This window comes from Elephantulus edwardii, unplaced genomic scaffold (genome assembly GCF_000299155.1).
Source record: "Elephantulus edwardii isolate Elephantulus edwardi_28Jun2011 unplaced genomic scaffold, EleEdw1.0 scaffold00015, whole genome shotgun sequence".
NCBI classification, from domain to species: Eukaryota; Metazoa; Chordata; class Mammalia; order Macroscelidea; family Macroscelididae; genus Elephantulus; species Elephantulus edwardii.
The window spans coordinates 4,708,293-4,733,141 of record NW_006399765.1 but is presented as its reverse complement, the minus strand read 5'-3'; the positions used below and the strand labels follow the sequence as shown (position 1 = coordinate 4,733,141).

General features: G+C 44.1%; 1 protein-coding gene across 2 annotated transcripts in view; it reads right to left on the bottom strand.

Moving 5' to 3' along the window:
* HCK (hemopoietic cell kinase) overlaps nt 1–23,514 on the bottom strand; it is a 52,948-nt gene extending 29,434 nt beyond the window's left edge. The window contains exon 1 of one of the 2 annotated variants that reach the window (XM_006881428.1): nt 23,435–23,514. The gene's annotated coding sequence lies outside the window, so the exon portion shown is untranslated. The remainder of the gene's footprint in view (nt 1–23,434) is intronic. The other variant, XM_006881429.1, reaches the window with a different exon arrangement.
* Nucleotides 23,515–24,849: the final 1,335 nt, after the last annotated feature.

The following is a 24,849-nucleotide window of genomic DNA, read 5'->3' as shown; positions in this document are numbered from 1 at the left end:
CAGTCACTGAAAACTATGAAAATGATGATTAGCAACTGACATTGGGGAGACTTTAGGGAGCGGTAGAGGGTGTGGCAAAGTGGATAGTGCCTGTGTTCTATCTTCTGCATGAAGTCTCTCCTCAGAGTCAAACTCACTGCCATTGGGTTGATTCTGGCTCATGGTGACTCTCCAGGGCAGAGAGTCGATAGGATCAGACTTGACTCTACAGTAATTGGATTTCGTGTGAGTATGAAGGCAGTGTGGCCACATTTGTTGATTAAAAACAGGAAAACCTGCAGAAAAAAGAAAACCCTATGGAGAAATGCCCCCCTGACACACAAGGGGTTAATTTGTGTCAAAAAACCAAACTCACTGTTGTTAAGTCTATTTGACTCAGAGCCTCCTAATAGGACATGGTGACTTGCCCCATAGGGTTTCCAAAGTAACCTTTATTATATGGAGGGAAACTGCCACATTGTCTCCCCCACCCTCACCCCCAGCAGAGCAGCTGGTCTGAACCACTAATCTTTTACTTAATAGCAGCTAAGTGTTTAACCATTTAGTTCCTGAAAAGAATGAAGATGGTGAGAGGGAGTGTGATAGGGGAGACTGGGCAGGGATTTAGACAGGGAGTTTGGCGAGGCCTCTCCGCAAGATGACACAGATCTGGCGAGTGAGTGACCAATTAAATGGTCAGGTGACATCCTGAAGGAAGTGTGTTCCGGGCAGAGGGAACAGCAGAAGCGAAAGCCCCCGGGTGTTTGTGCCTGGAACACATGTGGTGCTGAAGGAAGTCGGTGTGGTTGAGCTGGCAGTGTGGAGAGGCTGGGCTGCCCCATCTTGTTGGGTCAGTGAGGAATCGGGATTCAATTCTAAAGGAATCCGGATTAGATTCTAAAGGATGGGAAACCACGAGCAACTTTAAGCAGGAGAAGGCTGAGATTCCCTTTGTACTTGAAAGAATTCCATTGGGAGGAGCCTTGAAGGTGGAAGGAAGTGGATGCAAGAGCCCAGGCGTAAACTAACGTGGCTGGGCCCAGGTGCTGGTTGCAGCAGAGACAAAAAGGGGGTGGATTTAAGGAGGGGATGGATTTGGAGGTATAGCTGACAGACTTGGCTTATGGATTAATTAAATTTAAGGTCATTAAGGAAAACACCACTACTTGATAAAAGCCAGCATCATTCCAAAAATAGCGAAAATGTTTAATGGCTAGTCTCAAAATGCACATACACGTTTGTTGCAAGCAATGGCATAAGAAACTGATTGTTCTCATCTCGGCACAGTTAAAATTTCCTCCTGAAGCTGTTAGAAAAACTCATTGCTGCCAAGTTGGAACCCTCCAATGGGTTTTTGAGAGGCTATGAATTGCATGGAGGATATTGCCCATCTTTCTCCCTTGATGCTCTTGGTAGATTCAAACAGAGAGGCGCCCTAGGGAGTTAGCATTGCAACTTCCCACAGAGTAGGCTGCCAGAGTTCCCCTCAAAACCAGTTAGAACTTGGTTAAAATAAACATGTTTGTGGTTTAAGGGGGAGAAAAATCTCAAATGCGTAGGCTTAGAGGAGTTACTTTTAAAAAAAATGAAAAGAAAGAAAGAAACCTTCCTTTTATTTACAAAGCTGTTTTTGTCTCTTCTGGTGGGGATTGGGAATGAATTACCACCTACCAATTCGAGTGGTTTCTGCTTCATTTGCCTTTTGTAAATAAAGTCAGCAACTGACTCAGAGTCCCAGAGGGCTATATCATTAATTTGGAACATTATCACAATTAATCACTGTTTTACAATATAGTGTGTACCGACTTCAGACTGAAACAAATATTTCTCTTTGATTTGCAATAATGATGTATTGCAGTCCTGGGAAATAAAACAGCATTTTGTGTGGTATCGTGTAACAATAGCATCTCAGTTCATCTGTTTTGATGAACACACAGTGTTGGGAAGAGTACTGCTTTACTTCTCTGAACAACAGGGTCAACAGCCGTGAACCTCACATTTCTCAAGCCCATAGGGATAGCGCTTCTAGGTAAGGAGCCCTAGTGGCACAGTGGTGAAGGGCTAATCAGAAGTTTGGAGGTTCAAACACACCAACCATTCTGCAGAACGAAAATGTGGCAGGCAGCATGCAAAGATTATAGTCTTTGATACTCTGTGGGGCTCTTCTACTCTGTCACATAGGGTGGTACACAGGAAAAACATTAAATCAAGTATATTCTGCATTCAGGAAGAGTCCCCAGATAGCACGAATGGTTAAGTGACCAAAAGCTGACAGTTGAAACCACCCCCAAAGGCACCTTAAAACCCAGGCCTAAGGATCTGCTTCTGAAAGACCACCATTGAAAAACTCTATGGAGAACTTCCTGTTCTGACCCAAGAGGCAAAACTGATTCTGATGCAAGAATTAAACCACCAAAAAGAACACCACCTATTCAGGACGGCGGCAGTCTCTGGAGGTTCTCCTGAGATTCTGTAGTCCCCCACAATCCAAAGCCTCTCCTAAGAAAGAATGACAGGACAGGGTCACTCTAGCTATGGGCTGTTACACTGATAAACATAACACGAGGCAAATGTTAATGGTAACCATTTCTGTTACCAATAAATGGGGCACTGCCTTGTGACATAACCCAAAACATGCTGTCAGTTCCTTCAACTGGCGTAGCAAACGTAATGATACCATCAGAGAAGTTATGAGGAATTCCCAATAGTTTCTTTTTTCGCTCATGAAAGTATGATTTTATGAACCTGTAAAATGGTGCAACTGCTATGGAAAGTAGCTTGGCTCTTCCTTAAAATGTAGGAATAGAAATACCATTAGATCCAGCAATCCCATCACTAAGTATATACTCTAATGTAGTAAGAGCTGCCACATTAATAGATGCAACCACTCCTAAATTCATTGCAGCATTATTTACAACAGCAAAGAGGTGGAAACAACTCAAGTGTCCATCAACAGAGAACAGAAAAAGAAACTATGGCACATTCACACCATGGTATCATATGCAACATTGAAAAATTGTGATTGTTGTTATTATGTGCCATCAAGTTGACTACGACTCACAACGACCCTATGTACAATAGCTCTGAGCCCTGCTCTATCCTGTACCAATCTCACTGTCTCTGACACACCTACCCTCATTAGTCCAGTTATTGTGTCAATCCACCTCACCCAGGGTCTTCCTCTCCTACACTGTCTCTCCACCCTTCAAGCATGATGTCCTTCTGCAAAGAAGCAATGAAGAATTTATGAAACACTGCAGAACATGGATGTGTCTACACTATGCTAAGTGGAAAATAGTCATAAAAGGACTATTACAGTATAAGACCACTATTATTAAAAGCCAAAGAAAGGAATCTATAGGGATAGAATGATTAGTGGATGGGTACCAGAGATGGAGCTAGGAAAGGGAATAAAAATTGGTAAGTAGATAAGTTGAGTGAAGGGAAAGGGAATATACAATAAGGGATTGATCTGACATTGTAATTAGTTAATTACATTAATAAGTGGCATTTAATGTTATAAAGCAAAATGAGTAGGAATGACTGAAAAAGCAATGTGATTTGTAAACTTTCATTTAAATATAAGAAAATTATTAAAAATAAAGTGTGGCTTTCAAAAGTAGCATACACTGAGATGGCATAGATTTTGTTATAAATATTATGGGCATAATGAAAAAAAAAAGAGAGAGACATATACTGGTCAGAGTAAATTTGTATAAAATGCCACTGTTCCCTTAAACCAAGATAAAGCACATCCATTTCCTGGTATAGTGTGGAAATAAAAAAATGCTTACTATCAGATATCCTAGAAAAAGAAACATAATGTCAGCCACATATATAAGTTATGGTTTTCTGGAAGCCACACTTTTATAAGTAAAAAACAAATGTCTCCTCCATATTTCCTTTCAAGGAGAGAAGTCTGTCCCTATGGGGATATAACTCTCTAATAAATCTATCTTTATTTTTTACCTTATAAAAAAAGGCCAAAAAAGTGACATTAAATTAAAAATATATTTTTAAACCTAATAATGTATATTTAAAATATTACCAGGAAAATTGTGTGATGGTTCCTCAAGAAGTTTAACAGAATTTTCATATGACCCATTGAAAATGAGAACTCGACAAATGTTAACACTCATGCTCCAATGTTCACTGCAGTGTTATTCACTGTAGTCAAAAGATGGAAACGACAGATGGATGGATAAATAGAATGTGGTATATCCATAAAATGGGGTATTGTTCAATAATAAGGAGAAATGAAGTGCTGATGCATACACACAGCACATAGATGAGCCCAGAAAACACTCAATGAGTGAAATAAGTCAGGCACAAAAAGGAGACCAGTGTATGATTTTATCTATATGAAGTGTCTATAATGTGCAATGCAAATAGAAACCAAGTAGAAAATAGAAACCAAAGCTTGTTAGTTAGGCTACGAGGAGAATAGGAAAGATGTGGGGAGTTGCTCCTTACAGTGTACTCAATCAAGGCTGAGAGAAAAACCTTGGAAATGGTAGAAACCATCGTAATGGTGACAGTGATACAACATGGTAAATGTCCTTAATGTCACTACATTATGGCTATAAAAATGGTAAATGGCACGTCATTTAATGATAAAGGCTATGGTATACATTTCACCACAATAAATCTTTTTAAAAGGGTCGTTTCAGTATGTAGTAAAGGAAAAGAAAGTATTAATGAGATACTTTACATTCTTTTCTTTTTTGGTAGTAACTCTTCAAACCCCAGGAGTACTTTACACCACCAGCGCGTCTCAGGGCTCACTGCACGCAGGTGTTGGTAGGCCGATGTGGTTCTGCCCGATGGAATGGACAGTGCAAATATAGAATGTTTCCATCATGCTGCACAAGGGTTGTGTCTGGGTCCTGTTTGTGTCTGTGTCTCTCGGTACTTAGCTCAGGGCTTGCCTGTCACACTGCAGGAGCACAACACATACTTAAAAAATGACTACTTTGGACATGTTATTGGGAGAGGCTATTCCTTCAAAAGAGACATCTTGCTTGGAAAGGTAGAGGGTCGCCAAAAGAGAGGAAGACCCCCCCAACGAGACGGATTGGCACAGTGCCTGCAGCAATGGGCTCAAGTGTGTCAGAGATGATGAGGATGGCACAGGGGAGGACAGAGATCAGGTCTGTTGTTCATAGGGTTGCTATGAGTCATACTCAACTCAATGGCACCCAACAATAGCAACAATAACTCATGCCCCCTGAGTGCTATGCTCTGTGTAGTGGAAAATAGTAGGTAAAATGAGGTTCCTGTGCTGAGATCAAAGTTGAGTTGAAAACTGAAGATAGAATTGCATTCCAGGCGGGCTGCCCTCAGCCCCCCCAGCTCGGGGCGAGCCAGCCCCCGGCTCAGGGTGAGCTCCTCAGTCCCCAGATTGTACCATCTGACCCCTGGGTGGGGAAGGAAAAAAAAAAAAAGAATGCCTAGGGTATCCAGAGAATGTTACCTAGGCTACCTTCTGCCACCCTCCCCCCCAGTAAACCTGAAAGCAACACCCTCAAAGCCCTTCTATTTGTAACTCACAAGTTTGTTCTCTCTAGGTTTGCTCCCTTTCCTATAGGTTAACCTTAACACTGAGTTTTACTCCAGAATTGACCCTGAACCCAGTGACAGTGACAAAAAGGAAATACAACTGACAGTTAAGGAAGCAAAGAAGAATGGAGCCTCTGGGTTCAACCAGCCATCCCCACTGGACCCACCTGGGAAAACACTTTGCAGTCCAGAGGGGAGCAAATGACAGGAAAATATCTTCTAACAGAACAAGAAGGCAAGCAGCTTTAACCCAAGACCACCAGTAAGGTGATAAAGCATCCTTCCTTCCCCCCTTTCCATCTACGCCCCTGTTCAGCATGAAGAAGCCAGAGAGTCGGCATCCAGTTCCCAAATCAATAAGACAGTTGGTTTAATTACCATTGGAAAATGCTTGTCATTCCTCTGTAGCATCTGGTCCCCACTGGATCCTCATCATTTCCTTCACCTGCTTCCCCCACTGACCAAACTGTGTAGCTCTGCAACTGCATCCTGGCCCATCCTCACCCTTCTGCCCTCAACCCTCACCTCCTTGTACCCCCAATATGTTTTTCCTAATTAAAAAAAAGAAACCTCTAATATAAGAGAGTTAAGTGAAACTTCTTACAAAAAAAAAAGGTTTCTGTTGTGTTTCCACAGACTTTATCAAGTTACAAGTTTCATCATTGTTGCTTTCTACAAAGACTGACTTAATTTCATTGTATGGCTTGAAACAAACAAACAAACAAACAAACAAACAAAGAATTGCATTCCAAAGTCACGTAAAAAGAATTTTTTTAGGGAGTGACTCTAAAGAGCATAGAAAACTTGTTAAGAGACTTATAAACCCCAAACTCACTGCTGTCAGCTTGATTCTAACTCATAGTGATCCTGCAGGACAGAGTGGAACTGTCTTGTAGGGTTGCCAGTGCTCTGAATGCTTGTGGAAGCAGGCTGGCCCATCTTTCTCCCTCGGAGTTGATGACTAGCCGTCCAGTGCGTAACCTGTTATGGCAATAGTGCTCCTTTAAGATATTTACTGAGTTATAGAAAAGGCAAATGGTAGGGAGCTCTGGTGGCCTAGTGGCAAGACGCTGCATTGCAATCCCAGAGGTAAACAGTTCAAATCCATCAGATGCTCTGCTGGAGAAGGAGGGGGCAATCTCCTCCTGTACCAGTCAGATCTGATTTGATGGTACACGTAAAAATAATACAATAAAAGTAAAACAAACAAACAAAACAGGCAAATGGTAAAAACATGTCCAATATCAAACTATGTTCTAAAGCTGAATGTAGAAGACACTAAGATCCTAGTAGAAAGTGTTATGAACAATCATGTAAGGGGACATACAAAAAGACTAAGAAAAGGGACTTTTTTTTAGTTAATTAAATGGATTTTTAAAAATTAACAATTTTAAAAAAAAGAAAAGAAAGGTGTAGGGACAGTGCAGGAGAGGAAGTCTCCAGATGAGATGGACAGACACAGTATCTTGGGTAATGCGGGTAGTTGTGTCAGAGACAGTGAGATTGGCTCAGGATAGACCAGGACTCAGAGCTATTGTACATAGGATTGTTATGAGTGGCAGGCAATTTAATGGTACGTAACAACAACATATCAATGGCACCTAACAACAACCACAACATATATTTATTTAGGATCTCCTGTAGCCTAATGAGTCAGAAGTTGCACTGCCAACCAAAAGACAGGAGATTTGGACCCACCAAGCACTCCTTTAGAAAAAGATGGGCAATCTCCTCCCATGCTTCTGAAAAGAAAAGGAACTTTAAAAAATATTCTTCCAAAATATGCAACAATAAATGAATGGAAGGAAATCCAACTTTTCTGTAAACTTTGTTAAAATCACAATTGAAAAAAGTTACACACACATAAATATTTTCCACAGTAATAATTTCTAAATGCTAAATTTTAAAATTAATGGAGAAAGTCAAGAAAGTTCCAAAGAAAAAATGACTTCCAAAGAGGATTTGAGAAAGCTTATGAAATGAAATTGTTGTTGTTTTGTGCCATTGAGTCGCCTGTGACTCATAGAGACCCTATGTACAATAGCCCCAAACCCTGCTCTAACCTGTGCCAATCTCACTGTCTCCAATACACCTACCCTGTTACCTCAGTTACTGAATCAATCTATCTCATAGAGGGTCTTCTTCTCTTGAACTGACCCTCCACCCTCCTAAGCATGACATCCCTCACCAAGGACTGATACCTCCTTGCAACTTGTCCAGAGTATGTCAGACGAATCCACCAGATGCTCTGCTGGAGGAGGGTCAATCTCCTGTACCAGTCAGATCTGATTTGATGGTACACACACACACACACACACACACACACACACCAAAAGAATACAAAACAAAGTATGACAGATGAAGCTTCAGAATCCTCACCTCCAAGGTTTCACACTCTCCAGGATGAATCTGTTCTCTTAAGAGTCTGTGGTATTTTCAGTACTCTTTTCTAACACCAAAGTTCAAAGACATCAATCCTCCTATCATCTCTAGTCATTGTCCAGCTCTCTGATACATAGCAAATGATTGCCTGTATCAGGCACACCTCAATCTCTAGACTGACAATGTTGCTTTTCAGTACTTTGGAAAGGTCCCTGAAGCTGACTTTCCCAATGCAATATGTCTTTTACTTTCCTGGTTGCTGGTGCCAAAAGTGTTGATTGCGGAGCCGAGCAAACTAAAGCTGTGAACAATCTCAATCTCTTCACTATCTATCATGATGCTGCCAGTTAGCCCTGGAATGAGAATCTTTGTTTTCTTGATATTGAGCTTCAATCCATATTGAAGGCTGCAGTCCTTGACCTTCTGCAGCAACTGCTTCAGGTCCTCCTCAGTTTCAGCAAGCAGGTTGTATCATCTGCATAATGCAGGATTCCACAGTGTAGTGGTTATCACGCAGTGCTTTACATGCAGAAGGCCCTGGGTTCAAGCCCCAAAGGAACCACAATATGAAGTGAAACTACATGCAAAATATTTTGTGGTTCAAAAAGGGTTATTCTATACCTTATAGAAAAGGAAGGTTCTTGAATGAGGAGCCTAGGGTGTGACAACTACTATCAGTGAGTACTAGAGTTGTCTCTGGGTTTACTAGTAGTCAAGACAGAAAAAAAAGAAACTTGTACCTTGTCCCATAATATCCTAGATGTTGTTGTTGTTGTTAAGTGTCGTCGATTCGCAGGCGATTCATAGCAACTCTATGAAGTAGAGTCCTTGATGCTTAGGTGCCTTTCATCCTCTCTCCAGGTTCATAGGGTTTCCAGAGGCAAGCTATTATGGAAGTGGATGCCACTCCTCCTTCCAAGCTTGTTTTAATCGAGGAGCTCCACCCCACTCTCTGTCCGCATTGGGTAGCCAATCATCAATGTATTTGACACACCAGTATCACGGTGTTCAGCCTCACAGCAACCAAAAGTGAATGCGGTATGGCAACTTGTACACCAGGGCTATACGACCTAGAGGAATGTCTGATAGTCAGTGCAAATATTTGTCAATACAAATATAAGTCAATGCAATTTGCCATGACAAATATTATATATGTGTATAAATATATAAAATATGTAAATAGGTAAACACACCTTTCAAAGTAATTCTTTTTATGCTGGTTTGCTTACAAAGTTTGTATACATTGTTTTTCACACCAGATCGTTCCCATTTTCTTTACCCCCCCCATCAAATTGTGCAACTCTGTAATTACCCTTCCCCCGCCCATCCTCACCCTTCTGCTCCTACCCTCTCCCCCATGGATCCTTATACCTGTTTTACTACTAAAGATCTTTCCATTTCTATAATAATGATCTTATACAGTATTGTCCTTATGGGACTGAGTTAGTTCACTTAGCATAATGCTCTCCAGTCCCTCCCAAGTTATGTAGTAATTTTTTAAATCATTGCTTCTGCGTGCTGCATAGTATTCCATTGTGTGAATGTACCATAATTTCTCAATTTCTCCAACTATGCATACATTTTTGTAACAATCTGAATGAAAGTTTACAAAGATTGGTTTTCAGTCAACCATTCATACACATTTTGTTTCATAACACTAATTACAATATCCATAACATAGTCATACTATTTTAATTTTCATTTCCATGAATCTTTCAGGGAGCTGGGGAGGTCCATGGTGAGTTGGCTGTGCATCCCTTGGGGTTCGAACCCACTAGCTGCTGTGTAGGAGGAGGATGGGTGGTCTCTAATTGCAACTTACAACCTTCAGAAACCCAAGAGAGGGTTCACGAGTTGGAAGGCAGAGAGTAAACAAGTGATCGATCCTTTTAATCTTTTCATCCTACCCCTTCCTGCCTTCTGCGCTTTATCTTTGGGCAAATGCTGCTCTTTTGATCCTATGAGATCAGTTATGTGAGGAAGCGAGAAGCTCCCTGATGGTGCGGTTCACGTTCCAGGAGTTTTGTTTCAGGTTTAAAAAGTCACAAATACTCCTAGAGCACTAAATGAAGAACGAGTTTATAATGTGGATCCTCTTATACGTGTCAGTGACGGGGACAATGGTCAGTACAACCACGGCTTGGTAGAAGAGTCTGCAATACATTGATGAGTGGTCCCTGGACCTGGAATGTCCTAGGAGAACTTAAAAAGTAACGACAAAATCAATTTAAAACAAAACAATTCTAATTCCCACCTTTGGACATGCTGATTCAGTATATCAGGAGTGGGGCCCAGGAAGACAAATGTGTGTGTGTGTGTGTGTGTGTGTGTGTGTGTGTAAGAGAGAGAGAGAGAGAGGAAGGTGGATTTTTTTTTTTGATGCAACAGCAAGAGATAAGAGGTTTATTGCAGAACTCCAGGCCGACCCTTATCTCTCGCAGGAGACAGAGGAGTCGACTGCGAGCAGACAAAGTTGGGTTTTTTTATACACTTTAGGGAGATACAACTGGGTATCAGCTTCTCATTGGGTGATGAAGGATTTTTTTTTTAACACAGCTACATATCTGCAGTAACTGGGCGATGGGCATCGGTGTGTTGGATTTAGTGAGACTGGCTCAGGATAAGGAAGGATTCAGAACTGCTGTACATAGAGTCACTATGGATTGCAGGTGACTTGACAGCACATAACAATGACACATATGCTAGGGAGCTCTGGCGGCCTAGTGGTAAGAAGCTGCGCTGCAATCCCAAAGGCACTCAGTTCAAACTCACCAGCTGCTCCCTGGGCGAAAAATGGGCAATTTCTTTCTGTGAGATTTACTGCCTCTTAAAACTCACTGGAGGGTCAGCTATGATGTCAGTTCTGACTCAACAGCACACAACCTCACTACATCATACGTTAATGATGTTCAGGCAGGTTTTGGGACTGCAGGGGAGGATGACATAGAGATTCACTTAATTCAGGGCTTCTCTGCTCCTGGGACCTGCAAATGCCCTGTAACCGAGAGCTGGAGTGAGTTTAGGGATGCAGGAAGAGTGCTTTGATTCTCAGCCAATCTGCAACCTCAGCACCAGTCAGGATCTGGTTACTGATGCAGAGTTCCCATCAAATCCAAAAAGGCCCCACATGACCCACGCACATTCTCGTAGAGAAGCACTGGTCCAGTGAACATCCATTGCTCTTGCGTGCTCAGTATCTGTCCTTTCTGACAAAAGCACCTAAATTTTCCTTTGCGGACACAACTTCCTTTACTTAGTGCTTGAGGTTTAGTGGGACTAACCTCGGTCTTGGTCTGTGTGTAGAAATTGATTTCAACATAAGTCTAGAGATTAAGATGATGCGGCTGATCCAGACCATTGTCTTCACAGTTACTTGCTGTACATCAGAGAGCTGAACAATGACTAAGGCTGATGGAAGAATAATTGATGCCTTTGAGTTGTGGTGCTAGAGAAGAGTCTTGAACATACCATGGACTGCCAAGAAAACAAATAGGTTTGTCTTGCAGAGGGTGAAACCAAGTTTCTCTTTGGAGGCTAGAATTTTGAAGCTCTGTCTCACATATTTTGGGCATATGGCCAGGAGGGACTGGTCCTTGGAGAAGGATATCATGCTTGGAAAGATGGAAGGACAGCACAGGAGAGGAAGACCCCAGATGAGATGGATTGACACAAAAACTAGGGCAATGGGGGTTGGTGTGTCAGTGTCAGTGAGACTGGCTCAGAACAGGGCAGGCTTCAGAGCTGTTGTATGTGGGGTCATAGGTGACTCAATGGCACATAACAACCTGTGATCCTACTGAGAGAACAAAAATCAGCTCTAGGATTTTGCTGGGAAAAGGGTCCTTTCTCTAAGAGTTGTTGATGTGTTATTGTTGTTAGATGCTGTTGAGTATGACTCATAGAGACCCTATGAAGCACAGATCTGAATCCTGTCCTTTCCAGTGTCATCCTCATCATTTCTGACACACATAAGCCCATTGCTGCAGTCACTGTGCCTGGCCATCTGGTCGAGAGTCTTCATCTCCTTTGCTGATCCTCCACCTTTCCAAGCATGATGTCCGTCTCCAAGAAATAGCCTTTCCTAGCAACATGCTCGAGGTACATTGAGGTGTAGGTACCTGGAACACTTGAAAATTACCTTTTTTTTTATGGTGAGAAAAATTTATTACATTTAGAATTAGCCCACTGGACTCAGTTTAGATGATCCCAATTTTGTTGGCAACATCCAAAGCATCATAATCAGGAGCAAGTCGAACATAGGCCTTCTTCTCTCCATCAGGCCTAATCAAAGTGTTGACCTTAGCCACATCAATGTCATAGAGCTTCTTTACAGCTTAATTTGGTGCTTATTGGCCTTGACATCCACAATGAACACAAGTGTGTTGTTATCTTCTATCTTCTTCATAGCTGACTCAGTGGTCAGGGGAAATTTGATGATGGCATAGTGGTCAAGCTTGTTTCTCCTGGGAGCGCTCTTCCAGGGGTATTTGGGCTGCCGTCGGAGTCTCAGCGTCTTAGGCCGCCGGAACGTGGGTGACGTGCGGATCTTCTTTTTTTTTTGGCTGTGGACGCCCTTCAGGACTGCCTTCTTGGCCTTCAATGCCTTTGCTTTGGTTTCAGTTTTGGGAGGGGCAGGGGCTTCCTTCTTTGCTTTCGGCGCCATCTTCATAGGAAGGGTCTCTCCGAAAATTACCTTGAAAGGAGAGGTTGTCTTATAATGAAGTCACCACAGAAGATAGCAGAGTTGAGCAATGAAGAGAAAGTGACCCCTGAAAATATCCTTCAGCACCTGGATCCAACCACGCCTGAAGTTTTTTGACCCTAAGATTTTTTTCACTTAATGAGCAAGAAATTCTCAACATTGCCCAAGTCATTTGAGCTGTTTCTGCCACTAGCACATAAAATAGTCTTACTGGTTTTTGCATGTCCCTGGGTCCCCCTCCATATCAAATGAACCATAGGTTCTGGAGATGAGGGAGATATCTGAATTTCTAACAATTCTGCAGAAGATTCTTATGCACACTCAGATTTGAGACCCACCCAAGGCCATGAAAAGAGGACTGAACATGGCAGCCAGAATTTTCAGGGTTGCATCCTGATCCTGCTACTGACTGGCTGTGTGACCTTGGACAAACCACTTTCCATCTCTGAGCCTCATTTCCCTCCTTGTAAAATAGAAGTCCGCCCTCCTTTTGAAGTGTCAAGCACATTTGTTTGTCAAACAGTTTTATTGAAAAAAGGAAGAGTGGAGTTTTAGTAGATGCTGCACAATGATCTTAGGTCACACATGGAAAAGGCAATCCACTCAAATACCCAATGGTCAGGCAATCTCAGATTAGTCTCAATTTTACAGTCCAGCTACCAGAAAATCATGAAAGGCTGCTTGCCACTGCATGGTAATTCCAAAGGGAAAGGAAGTGTTACAGTTACACAGGGAGAAGGGTGGCACTCCGAGCTGTTGTTAGGTGCCATCTAGTTGAGTATGACTCATAACGACCTTATGAATGGCAGTTCTGAACCTTGTCCTGTCCTGTGCCATCTTCACACTTACTGACACTCTAGAGCCCATTACAGCAGTCACTGTGTCAAGCCACTTGATTGAGGGTATTTCTCTCCTTCCCTGACCCTCCACCCTTCCAAGCATCATGTCCCTCTTCAAAGAATAGCCCCTGCTAGCAACATGCCCAAAGTATGTGAGGTGAATCCTCACCATTCTTGCCTCTAAAGAGCACTCTGGCTGCACCTTCTTTCTCCAAGACATATTTGTTATTCTGGACGTCCGTGGGATGTTCAGTGTTATTTTCCAATACCACAGCTCAAAGGTATCAGTTCTTTCTCTCATCCCTATACATTCATTGTCTGCCTCTCAGGTGAATAGCAAGTAATTGGAAAACCATGGCCTCCATCAGATGCACCTTAGTCCTTAAACTGACATCATTACTCTTCAATAAATAAATGCTCCACCACTGTACTTGTAAAAATGTGTGCCAGCATAGCCCTTCCCCACAGTTGCTCAGAGACTGAGAATATAATGTTCAGGATGAAAGACTATAGGTATTGCAAACAAGTAAAAGTTTGCCGAGATAGTTTTTTTTTTTAAAAAACAACAACAAAACTTGCAGCAGTACACTGCCAGGGATCTGCCAGAAATCCAAGCCAGAATCAGAAGAGAATTGGAATAAAGGATAGCATCACAAATGTCCAATGAATTCTAACTCAAAGTAGATAACATTAGAAAGACATTTACCTGTGTTTATTGACTATGCAAAGGCATTTGACACTGTGGATCACACTGAACTATTGATAATATTGTGAAGATTGGAAATTCTAGAACATTTAATTGTGTTCATACAGAACCTCTACATAGATGAAGAGCCAATTATTTCACAGTTTAAAATAAGGAAAGTTGTACATCAGGGTTTATCCTTTCACCGTACTTAATCAGGCTATGTGCTGAGCAAATGATCTGAGAAGTTAGAGTATAAGAAGGATACAACATCAAGAATGAAGACTCGATAACAACCCTGTGATATGCAGATAACACCATCATGTTGGCTGAAAGTGGATTTGTAGTGTTTACTGATGAAGATGAAGAACTAATGCCTTCAGCATGGATTATAACTCAGCATAAAGAAAACAAGCATTCTTGCAACTCGGCCAAAAAGAAGCATCATGATAAACAGAGAAAAGGTTGCAGTTGTCAAGGATTTAGTTTTTCTGGGATGCATAATCAATGCCCATGGAGGCAGAAATCAAACAATATATGGCATTGTACAAGTCTGCTGCCAAAGGCCTCTTGAAAGTGCTCAAGGGCAAAGCGGTTGTCACTTTGAGGACTAAGTTGTACTGTTGCATACCAAGGGTAAAGTAATAATGAGACAGACAACCAAGAGTGAGATAAGAGAGAGTAAAGACAGGGGACCAGCAGTCCTGATGATTGAAGCACCCAAGCCATGCCTCTCCATGTATTTATTGGGAATCATCAGGAAGGTAAAGGAAGGATAAGGCAGAGTTCTTCTCTATTGTTTACCTTATGCTAATCTCAGGAGGGAGGGATTCAGTAAATACAAATTAAGAATTATGGTGATAAAAACTAAGTGATATGGTGATAAGCCTTAGTGTCTCAGGGTTAACTCTAGCTTGTATTACGCTTCTCTTATATCCTGATATAGCATTTGGTTTATTATTAATATTAAATTTGATATTCGGCTCCCACAGTGCACCTGACCCAAAGCATGGAATTTTCAATTGCTTCCTATGCATGTGCAAGCTGGACAATGAGTAAAGAAGCAGGGGGAACCCAAGACAAAACCAGATGCACTTGTGTTATGTTAGTGAAGAATTTTAATATATTGTGTATTCACAATATATAGAAGAACAAACAACTGTATTTGGAAACAGAAAAGCCAGCATGCTCCTCAGAAGCAAGGATGACAAAGTTTCATCTTACTTTGCACGTATTATCAGGAGGGCCCCTCCTTGGGGAAGGACAACATGCTTGGTAAGTACAGAACCAGCGAAAAATAGAAAGACCCTCAATGAGATGGTTCGACACAGTGGCTGCAAGGACAGGTTTAAACACTGTAACGGCTCGGAAGACGGTGCAGTAGCAAACAGTGTTTTGTTTTGTTTTGTTTTGTTTTGTTTTGTTTTGTTTTGTTTTGTTTCTCACAGGGTCTCTGTGCACTAGAAGTGACTTGATGGTAGGAAGCTGCTCTGCTAACCCAAAGGCCATGCCACTCTAGGCGTTCAAGTCCACCAGCGGCTCCTCAGGAGGAAGTTGAGCCCTCACTTCCTGTGCAATTGACAGACTTAGAAACCCAATGGAAGGTCAGTTCCGGGTTTCGCCTTGACAGCAACAAGTGAGTGGGTAAACAACAAATAAAACAGAAGGCACTTGCTTCTCAGGTTTGGGCTGAGGTCCAGTGTGGTAAGGGATGTGAAAGGCTTTGAAAAGACCTCCTGAGCACATGTTTCTCATCTAGTGCGGTCAAAACCAGGTTCTGAGAGCAGAAGAGGCCCCTTTGGCCCCAGGCGAGCTCAGAACTGCTGACCCCTGCCAAACACACTTCCTTAGGTCATTGCCGCCTTGTGGGACCTGAAACCGAGTCTTGCCTCCTCGGCCTCTGTGACTGTCCGCTGAGAGGGAAATGAGAACGCTCGGCTTGTTTGCTCTGATTGCTTCCCACGGTCACCAGGCTGGCCTTGGTGGCTCAGAGCTCCCTCCTGCATGCAGAGTCAAACCTATGGGGACCGGCCAGTATCTGCCAGGTATCCCCTGGAGTGGGTGGAAGACTGTTTCCTGGGAGCTTCTAGGTTCAAGCAGAGGCCTGTAAGGCCTGTAAGGGATGAAGAATCCTGGGTTCTGGTCCCACTTCTGCCACAAGTTTGCTGTTACGTACTGTCAGATTAGAACTGACTCATAGCGACATTCTCCCATCTTTTTCTCATGGAGCACCTGGTGGATTCAGATCGTGTGTCTCTGGGCTGGCAGCGCAATTCCTTATCACCAGGCTGCTACTTCTTCTCCCTTATTCTGGCCACAGACTCCAAATTTCTTCTCAGGGACCCATTCATCCCCATTCTCAGTTCATGGGTTGGAGTAGAGTTGACTCCAATTGTTGCCTATAGACGTGGATGTGTGATCAAATTGAATCAATCAGAGTTGCACTAATAGAAACAGAGATAGGCAGGTGACTCATTCTTGGCCAATCAGAGTCAACCTTGGGCCTTTTGTTGAAACTACAGGAAGAAAGGTTCTTAGGGAGCTAGAAGAAGTGGTGTTATGTGCTGTCGAGTCACCTGTGACTCATAGTGACTCTATAAACAACAGTTCAGAGCCCTGCCCTGTCCTGAGCCAGTCTCACTGTCTCTGACACACCTACCCCCATTACCTCAGTTACTGTGTCAATTCATCTCATCCAGAGTCTTCCTCTCCCATGCTTGTCTCTCCATCCTTCCAAGCATGAAGAAGTCCTTCTCCAACGACTGGTCCCTCCTGGAAATGTGCCCAAAGTATGTGAGGCAGAGCTAAAATCCTTGCCTCCAAGGAGCAGCTTGCTTTCACCGTCTCCAGGACAGAACTGTTTGTTCTCTTGGTGGTCCATGGTATGTATGTTCAATACTCTTTTCTAGCACCACAATTCAAAGGCATCAATTCTGCAAATATCTCTCCAGAGCCTAAGTCACCATTAGTGTGTCATTCCCATAAAGATGTTATTATCCATGAAAACAAGGCTCTTGCATAGCACAAGATGTTGATAAGTCCTCCTCTAATCTTGATTACATATTCACGTTCATAAAGTCCAGCTTCTCAGATTACTTGTTTAGGATACAGATTGAACAAGGTTGGTGAAAGAATACAACCTTGATGCATATGTTTCCTGATTGTAAACTATGTAGTTTCCCCTTCTTCCATCTGAATGACTGCTTCTTAGTCCACATACGAGTTCTATATACATGACATTAAGGGGTCAGGAATTCCCAATATCCTTATGTATGACTTACGTATGGATCACACCATACAGTCAAAGGCTTTTGTACAGTTGTCCGTCAATTTTTCACACTGTGATGACTTGCACGTTGCTGGGATTCTGGAAGCTGTGCCATTGGCGTCTCAAATACCAGCAGGGTATGGAAGACGTGGTTTAGCAGAGTTTCTGGACTACAACCTACTAAGAAGCAGGACTAGCCATTCAATTCTTGGAAACTCTAAGAGTGAACCATTGTAGGGGAGCTCTGGTGGCCTAGTGGCAAGAAGCAGCACTGCAATCCCAGAGGAACACGGTTCAAGTCCACCAGATGCTCTGCCGGAGAAGGAGGCGCAATATCCTCCTGTACCAGTCAGATTTGATTTGACAGTACACGCACACAAAATAAAAAATTTAAAAAAATTTTTTAAAAGAAGAGTGAACCATTGTGTGGTCTGGTATCAGAAGATGAGGTCCTCAGATGGAAGGCACTAAAAATGTGACTGAGAAAGAGTTTCTTTCTTAGAGTCAGCCTTAATGATGTGGATGGAGCAAAGCTTGCACTCAACGAAGGACCTTCATTTGCTGATGGATATGACTCAAAATAAGGAGAAATGCCTGAAAACAGTCATTAATGAGTGGAACATGGAATGTGTGATGCACAAATGGAACACACAAAGATCTACATCCTGGGCATTGCTGTTGTTTTGTTGTTTGGTGCCATCGAGTCAAGCACAGCTCATAGCAATCTATGAATAATAGATTTGAACACTGTCCTACCTGTTCCAACCTCACACTATCGGACACACGCAAGCTCATTGCCACAGTCTATGTGTCAATCCACCTGGTTGAGGGTCTTCCTCTTCTTCATTGTCCCTCTGAGAGGACTGTATAGACTCCTTTCCAAGGTTGGTGTCCCTCTCCATGAAATAGCCTCTTTTAGCAACATGGCCAAAGTATGTGAAACTAAGTTTCATCATCTTTGTTTCCAAGGAGTACTCTGTCCGCACCTTCTTCAAGACATATCTGTTTGGGGTTTTTTGTAGTTAATGGGATCTTCAGCAATTTTCTCCAACACCACAGCTAAAATGTACTGGTTTGGGACATTTTGAATTGGATAGTGATACACTGTTCTATGCTGGCACTGAAAAATTGAAGAGTTATGATGCTGCAAGGACTCTGGGGCTTCGTCTGACATACTTTGGGCATGTTGAAAGGAGGGACAGGTCCTTGGAGAGGGACATCATGCTTGGGAGGGTGGAGGGACGGCGCAAGAGGGGAAGGCCCTCTATGAGATGGATTGATTCAGTGACTGGGGTAATCGGGATGGGTGTGTCAAAGGCAGTATGATTGGCACAGGATAGAGAAGAGTTTAGGGCTGTTGTACATAGGGTTACTATGAGTCGCAAACGACTCGATGGCACATAACAACCACAATTATGCTGCATTCATCATCAAAAAGAACATCTCAAGTTCTGACCCAACTCAAAATCCAAGTCAGAACCCAATCTATGTTGTCAGTAGAATCATATATGTACACGCATATAAGGAAGATCTATTAGCACAAATTATTTTTTAGACACTAACCACTAAAGCCAAACATGAAGAAATTGATGGTTTTCTAACAAATTCTGAAATCTGAAAGTGATTGAACATGTAATGAAAATATATCAATAACTGGTGATTTGAATGCAAAAGTTGGAAACAAAGAAGTGTTGTTGCTGTTTTATATGTTGTCAAGTTGCCTAGGACTCACAGTGACTCTATGCACAATAGCTCTGAACTCTGCTCTGTCCTGAGCCAATCGCACTGTTTCTGACACACTGACCCTCACTACCCCAGTTACTCATGTTGTTATTGTTATGTGCTGTCAAGTCTCACGTGACTCTTAGCAACCCTGTGTACAACAGCTCTGAACCCTGCTCTGTCCTGAGCCAACCTTATTATCTCTGACACACCTACCCCCATTACCCCAGTCACTGAGTCAATCCATCTCATCCAGGGTCTTCCTCTCCTGCACTGTCCGTCCACCTTCCCAAGTATGCTGTCCCTCCTGGCCACATGCCCAAAGAATGTCAGATAGAGCTTTAAAATCCTTGCTTCCAAGGAGCAGCTTGGTATCACCCTCTCTAGGATAGACCTGTTTGTTCTCCTAACAGTCCTTGGTATATTCAATTCTCTTCTCCAGCACCATAGCTTAAAGGCATCAATTTCCTTCTATCATCCCATAGAAAATGTTATTTTATATGCATGCAATTTAACATGAAAGGAATTCCTGCGTGGATATTTCCACTTTTCAAATAAGGAAACTTAGACTCAGAAAGGGAAGGGAGTTGCACCACAACTTCTGTGAGGCTTTATCAACACACAAGTTTAGCTCTCCTCCACCCTGCGTGCTCTTCTTCTTCATTTCTCGGGCAAGAGGCAAGAGTAGTGCTCCCAGTCTTTTGGGTGCACTATGTCTCATGGGCCAAAGGATTTCAAGGTGATTATGGAAGTTCAGGTAGGTACTATGAAGGCAGAATTAGGAAATGCAAACCCCATGCACGGGGCTGGGGGGTACAGCCACTGGTCAAAAGCAAAAACACCCTTGACATTTGAGCAAGGACTTCTTCGGCAGCAAGGCCCATGCCTCTACAAATTCATTCTAACCCTTAATCCTGGGGTGGGGAAAACTGGAAAAAAATGGAGAACAAAGTATTGTAGAAGGCCATTTAGAAAGATAGAAGCTGAGAGACATTGTACCACTAACTTGCTGTGTGACTTTAGGAAAATTCCATATCTTCTTTGGGCTTCACAATTATTTTTGATAGGAAGGCCTTATCATTATTGGAGATGAGGCTTGAAAACTCAGGTGACTTTAGGGGTTTGAATGGATCAGACAAGGAAGATGCAAGCTGGACAGCCAAGGCCCAGTCATGGAGTTTTCCTATTTGATTCCACCAATATTGCCAGGAGAGAAGAGCAGGGAGGCACAGGAGACCTTGGTTCTAGTCCCAGGACCAGCATTTACTTGTCTCATTTTTTTAGAAGACAAGAATCTAGATTCAAATCAACTCTTTGTTTTAAATGCAAACAATTAATTAAAATCAATCATGATGTGTGACCAGTTGAAATATACTAATGAGCCGTTCACAGGAAAGGTTGTTCAACATTTATTTGGTGCATTTGTTCATTAGATGCGATTTTGGGTCCTACTGTGAGTAACTGAGTTGTGTTGGAGAAGAGTACTGAATATACCACGGGCTGCCAGAAGAACAAACAGGTCTGTCTTAGAGAAAATGCTCTATAGTCTGTCTTTGGAGGCATGGATGGTGAAGCTTCATCCCACACAGTTCAGGCATTTTGTTAGAAATGGCCAGTCCTTGGAAAAGGACATTACACTAAGAAAGTTCAGCAGAGGAGAGGAAGACCCTCAACAAGATCGACTGACCATAACAACGGGCTCAAGTACTTCAGAGTTGATGATCAACAGATGGCACACAACAACAACAACAACTATAACTATAAGACAGTGCTTATCAAGATAGACATGTCCATGCCTCTGAGAAGAGTTAAAGTCCAACCCCTGACTATGTCTCTGAGTGCAGATACCTTCATAGGAGTGAAGACCCTCTGAAATTGGCCTCTTAGACTGTGCTTCCAGTTTTTGAACACCTACTAAGTGTGCTTCCAGTTTTTGAGCACCTACTAAGTTTTTGAGCACTGTGATCAAGGTGGATGAAAGTCCCTGGCCTTGTGAGACCTGGGAGGTCAGCTGAGCTGTATGCTTCTGTCCTTTTTGCCTCAAGCTCCCTGCTTGACTCTTCAAGGTCTACTTTCTTCTCTCCAAAAAGGGAAGGGAGACAAATGTCTCCTTGGAGAAGTTATCAATCTCTTGGCAATGTCCTCAAGAAATACCTGTATATGTGTCCAAACCCATAGCCCACAGTGTTCTCAGAGGATTATTTGTCAAGTGAATAACCGAGATCAACCTGAAGGTACACCAATAGAGGAAGGGAGAACAGTGTGGGCGGTCACTCACTGGGACACTTTTTTGTAGTTAGATGGGATGGATGAGGCCTCTATTTCTTGACAAGAGTAGATCCTGACAACTTAATAATGAGAAGGGGTGGGGAGACATTGCTGAAGAACCTACAATTAGATAACCTTTATGTTGAATAAAAGAAATTCTATGTATTATTTATTGATGCATGACATCTAGATGATGTAAACTTTTAAGAAGATGGACTCATTAATGGCAGCAGTTGGCTCAGGAGGGATGGATGAGAGTTCAATTTTATATTAGTTTTAGGAATTTTTAAAATTTTATTTTAAAATACTCTGAAGCGATCAGAACAAAGTGGGTTCTTCATAGGGCGTTCCTGGGACATTTAATAGAATTCTCTTTGCTTTCCTGTTTTTTGTCCTACCCCGTAATAAATCAAGTATATGGGATGAGATGCTCGGAGGGTGGAGGAACAGTACAAGAGAGGAAGACAGACCCTTGATGAGATGGATTGACTCAGTGACTGGAATAATGGGGGTAAGTGTGTCAGAGACAATAAGGTTGGCTGAGGATAGAGCAGGATTTAGAGCTGTTGAACATAGGATTGCTATGAGTTACAAGCGACTTGACAGTATATATCAACAACAACATGGGATGAGAGAAATTATATCCATTGAGGCCTTTCTCTGTGTCAGACATTGCCTTGGTGTTGGCACCCACTCACAGCTGACCCTCGCAGAGTTTTGAAGGTTAAACCTCCAAGGGAGGAGAGAACCCATCTTTCTCTCTCAGAGGTGCTGATGGAGCTGAACCTCCAGAGAGGCACCGCCTCTGGATGAGAGATGCAACTCCCTCGGACAAGGGACTCCACCAATTGCCTTTTAGTTGATTTAAACTCATGACAACTTCCGGTATGTCTGAGTAGAACTGTGTTGCATAGAGTTTACAGAGTCTGTTTCCCTGGATTCCCCCGCGCGGCCCAGAAGCCAATCACCAGGTCTTTCTTCCGCAATGGGTGCCCTTGAACTTTTAACCTTTCCATTAGCAACTGAGTGTAGTAACCATTTACACCAGCAAGTGGTTTCACAGCTATGGCAGTAATTCAATTAAGCACATAGACCTGTCAGACACTCTTAAGAATTCCCCCCCCCCAACTCAATTTAAGCCTCAAAAACAGCCCTCCGAGGTCGAGGTCGGGATTATTATTACTGTAATCACCCCCCAGGAAACCCAGGCACAGAAAGGCCCCCTCCCCCACGACCCTAAACTGTCTCTTTAAGAGGCAGCAACCGCAAACAAGCATCACTTCTCCTGCAGCCTCTGAAGAAGGAATTAAGCAGCCAGTGTTGCAGAGGAGAAAACTGAAATTCAGACCCACGACATGGCCAGTTCGAGGTCTCACAGGGGCAGCACCTTGGGGTCTGCCCAGGAGGTCTTGGGGTTTGACTGAGGTTTGTTGGGGGTCCCTGCTGAACCGGGCAAGGGGAGGGAGCTCTGACCGGCTCAGTGGCTGCTTTTCGGCCTGAGGGGGGCCAGCTCAAGTCGCCTCCACACAGTTGCTCCCTTCCCGCGCCGGCCTGGGGCGGGGGACCCCAACCAGTTGCCAGCCCCCCGTGCGACCATCAGTCACCCCGTCTCCAGTCATCGGGGCCCTCCCCGCCGAGCTGCTCCGAGGAGCCCTGTCCCTTCCTTCTCGTTTTTGTTTTTTTTTTGTTTTTGGGTTTTGGGTTTTTTTTCAGAAGGGGAACCTGGCCGGCCAGAGAAGTGGCAACTGGAGCACCAAGTCACTCCATGGCCCTGCGCGTCCCCTCCTCTAGGGCTGTCCCAGGCTCCCGGCTGGGTGGAGGCAGTGCCCCCCCAACCCCTGGCCACCCACCTGTGCCCATGTGGCTTCCCTCCCACCCCCCACCTGCGGCTCCCCGGACGCGCTCTGCGCGGGCCCCGGTCCCTGGCTGCACTCACAGGGTCTCTAGCTCAAGACCCTGTGCGTCCTCTCCACCCCAGGGCTCCCCGGCCAGGGGCCACACCTCCGTCACGGTTCGCGGGGCTCACTCACCTGGGCGCCCGCTCCTGGTCTCGCGGGCAACCCGGATTCTCGCAACTCGGGCGCCCCCCCAGCTCTGCAGTCCCGGGGGTCCCCGGACACCCAAAGCCTGGAGGAGAATGGGAGGGACTTTCGGGAAGATGCTCGGAGGACTTGTGTGCAGCTGGCCTCCAGGCGCTGGACTGTCGCGGTCCCTTCTCCTATTCGCCTCGAAGCCTGGGCGGGGCGCCAGGGCTGGAACCCGCGACACCGTGGCCTCTACAGGCCATCGGGGTACCTCAACCCCGCCCCAGAAACGTTAACCCCGCCCCAAGGGCCCGATCCTCCCCTCACCCAGATCCTCCACCATTCTCCCTTCACCTCGTGAATTCTAACCCGCTCTGGGTGGGGTCTAACGTTGGCCCCTCCTACCAGGACCCCGAACTTCCAACTCTGCGCGTCCGAGGCTTCCAGCCCTCACCTCAAATCACGTCACCTCGCCCCAGAAAGAGTCTGACCCGCCCCCAAAGATTCAAAACTGCACTCTAATCCTAAACCACCTCCCAAATTGACCTCCATCCTCTCCTCGTAGTATCCTAATCTCCTCCCTAATTTATTCTAAAACCCCCTCCCAAAGAGCCTTACCCAATCCCAGAGGGATTCCCCACCCTGCCCTCGGCCTTTCCACCCTCCTTCCAGAGGACGGGTTCACATCCTAACCTCACCCGCAGCTGGACTTTTAATTCCACTTTCCAAGGATTTTTAATCTGACCCATTGGCTGTTCTAATTCTGCTCCCAAAGATTTTTTAACTCTTCAAAGAATTCCAACCCTTCTCTCTAGATGTATGGGCCTAATTCCGGGGACCCGAATACAGAGATTCCCAGCCTCACTCCAGAAGGATTTTTAACCCATTCCTCAGAACTTTAAACCCTTTCTCACAGATTCCAAGGTGCCCCCTCCAAGGATTCTAACTCTAAAGAGACAATCCGAACCTCTCTTTTCAAAGACTAGGTCCCAACGTCACGAACTCCACCTCTTCTCGCCTACCAGGCTTCTGCCTCCTCCCCAAGCCCCGCACTCCAATCCTGCCTTGCTCACCTACTCCCTAAAATAGCTAACTCAATCCCACCTCCTTCTCCAGAGTCTTAAACTATGGTGGCTGAGTGGTAAGGAGTTGCTCTACCAACCCAAAGCCACGTGGTTCGAATCCACCAGTTGCTCTGCGGGAGGAACCTCTGCAAAACGCCTGGAGAGTCAGCTGTGAGTCGTTGCCGACTCCACCGTGCTTTGCTACAACGTCCACTGATTGCAAGTCCGCGGGAGCTTTGCTAACCTAAAAGTGGGACCTCTCTGGCGGTTCGGATCCGGTCTCCTCCGGTACCATCCACAGACTCTGAAAACCCGCTGGAGGGTCAACATTGAGTGAGTGGGTTCCCGTTCCCCAGC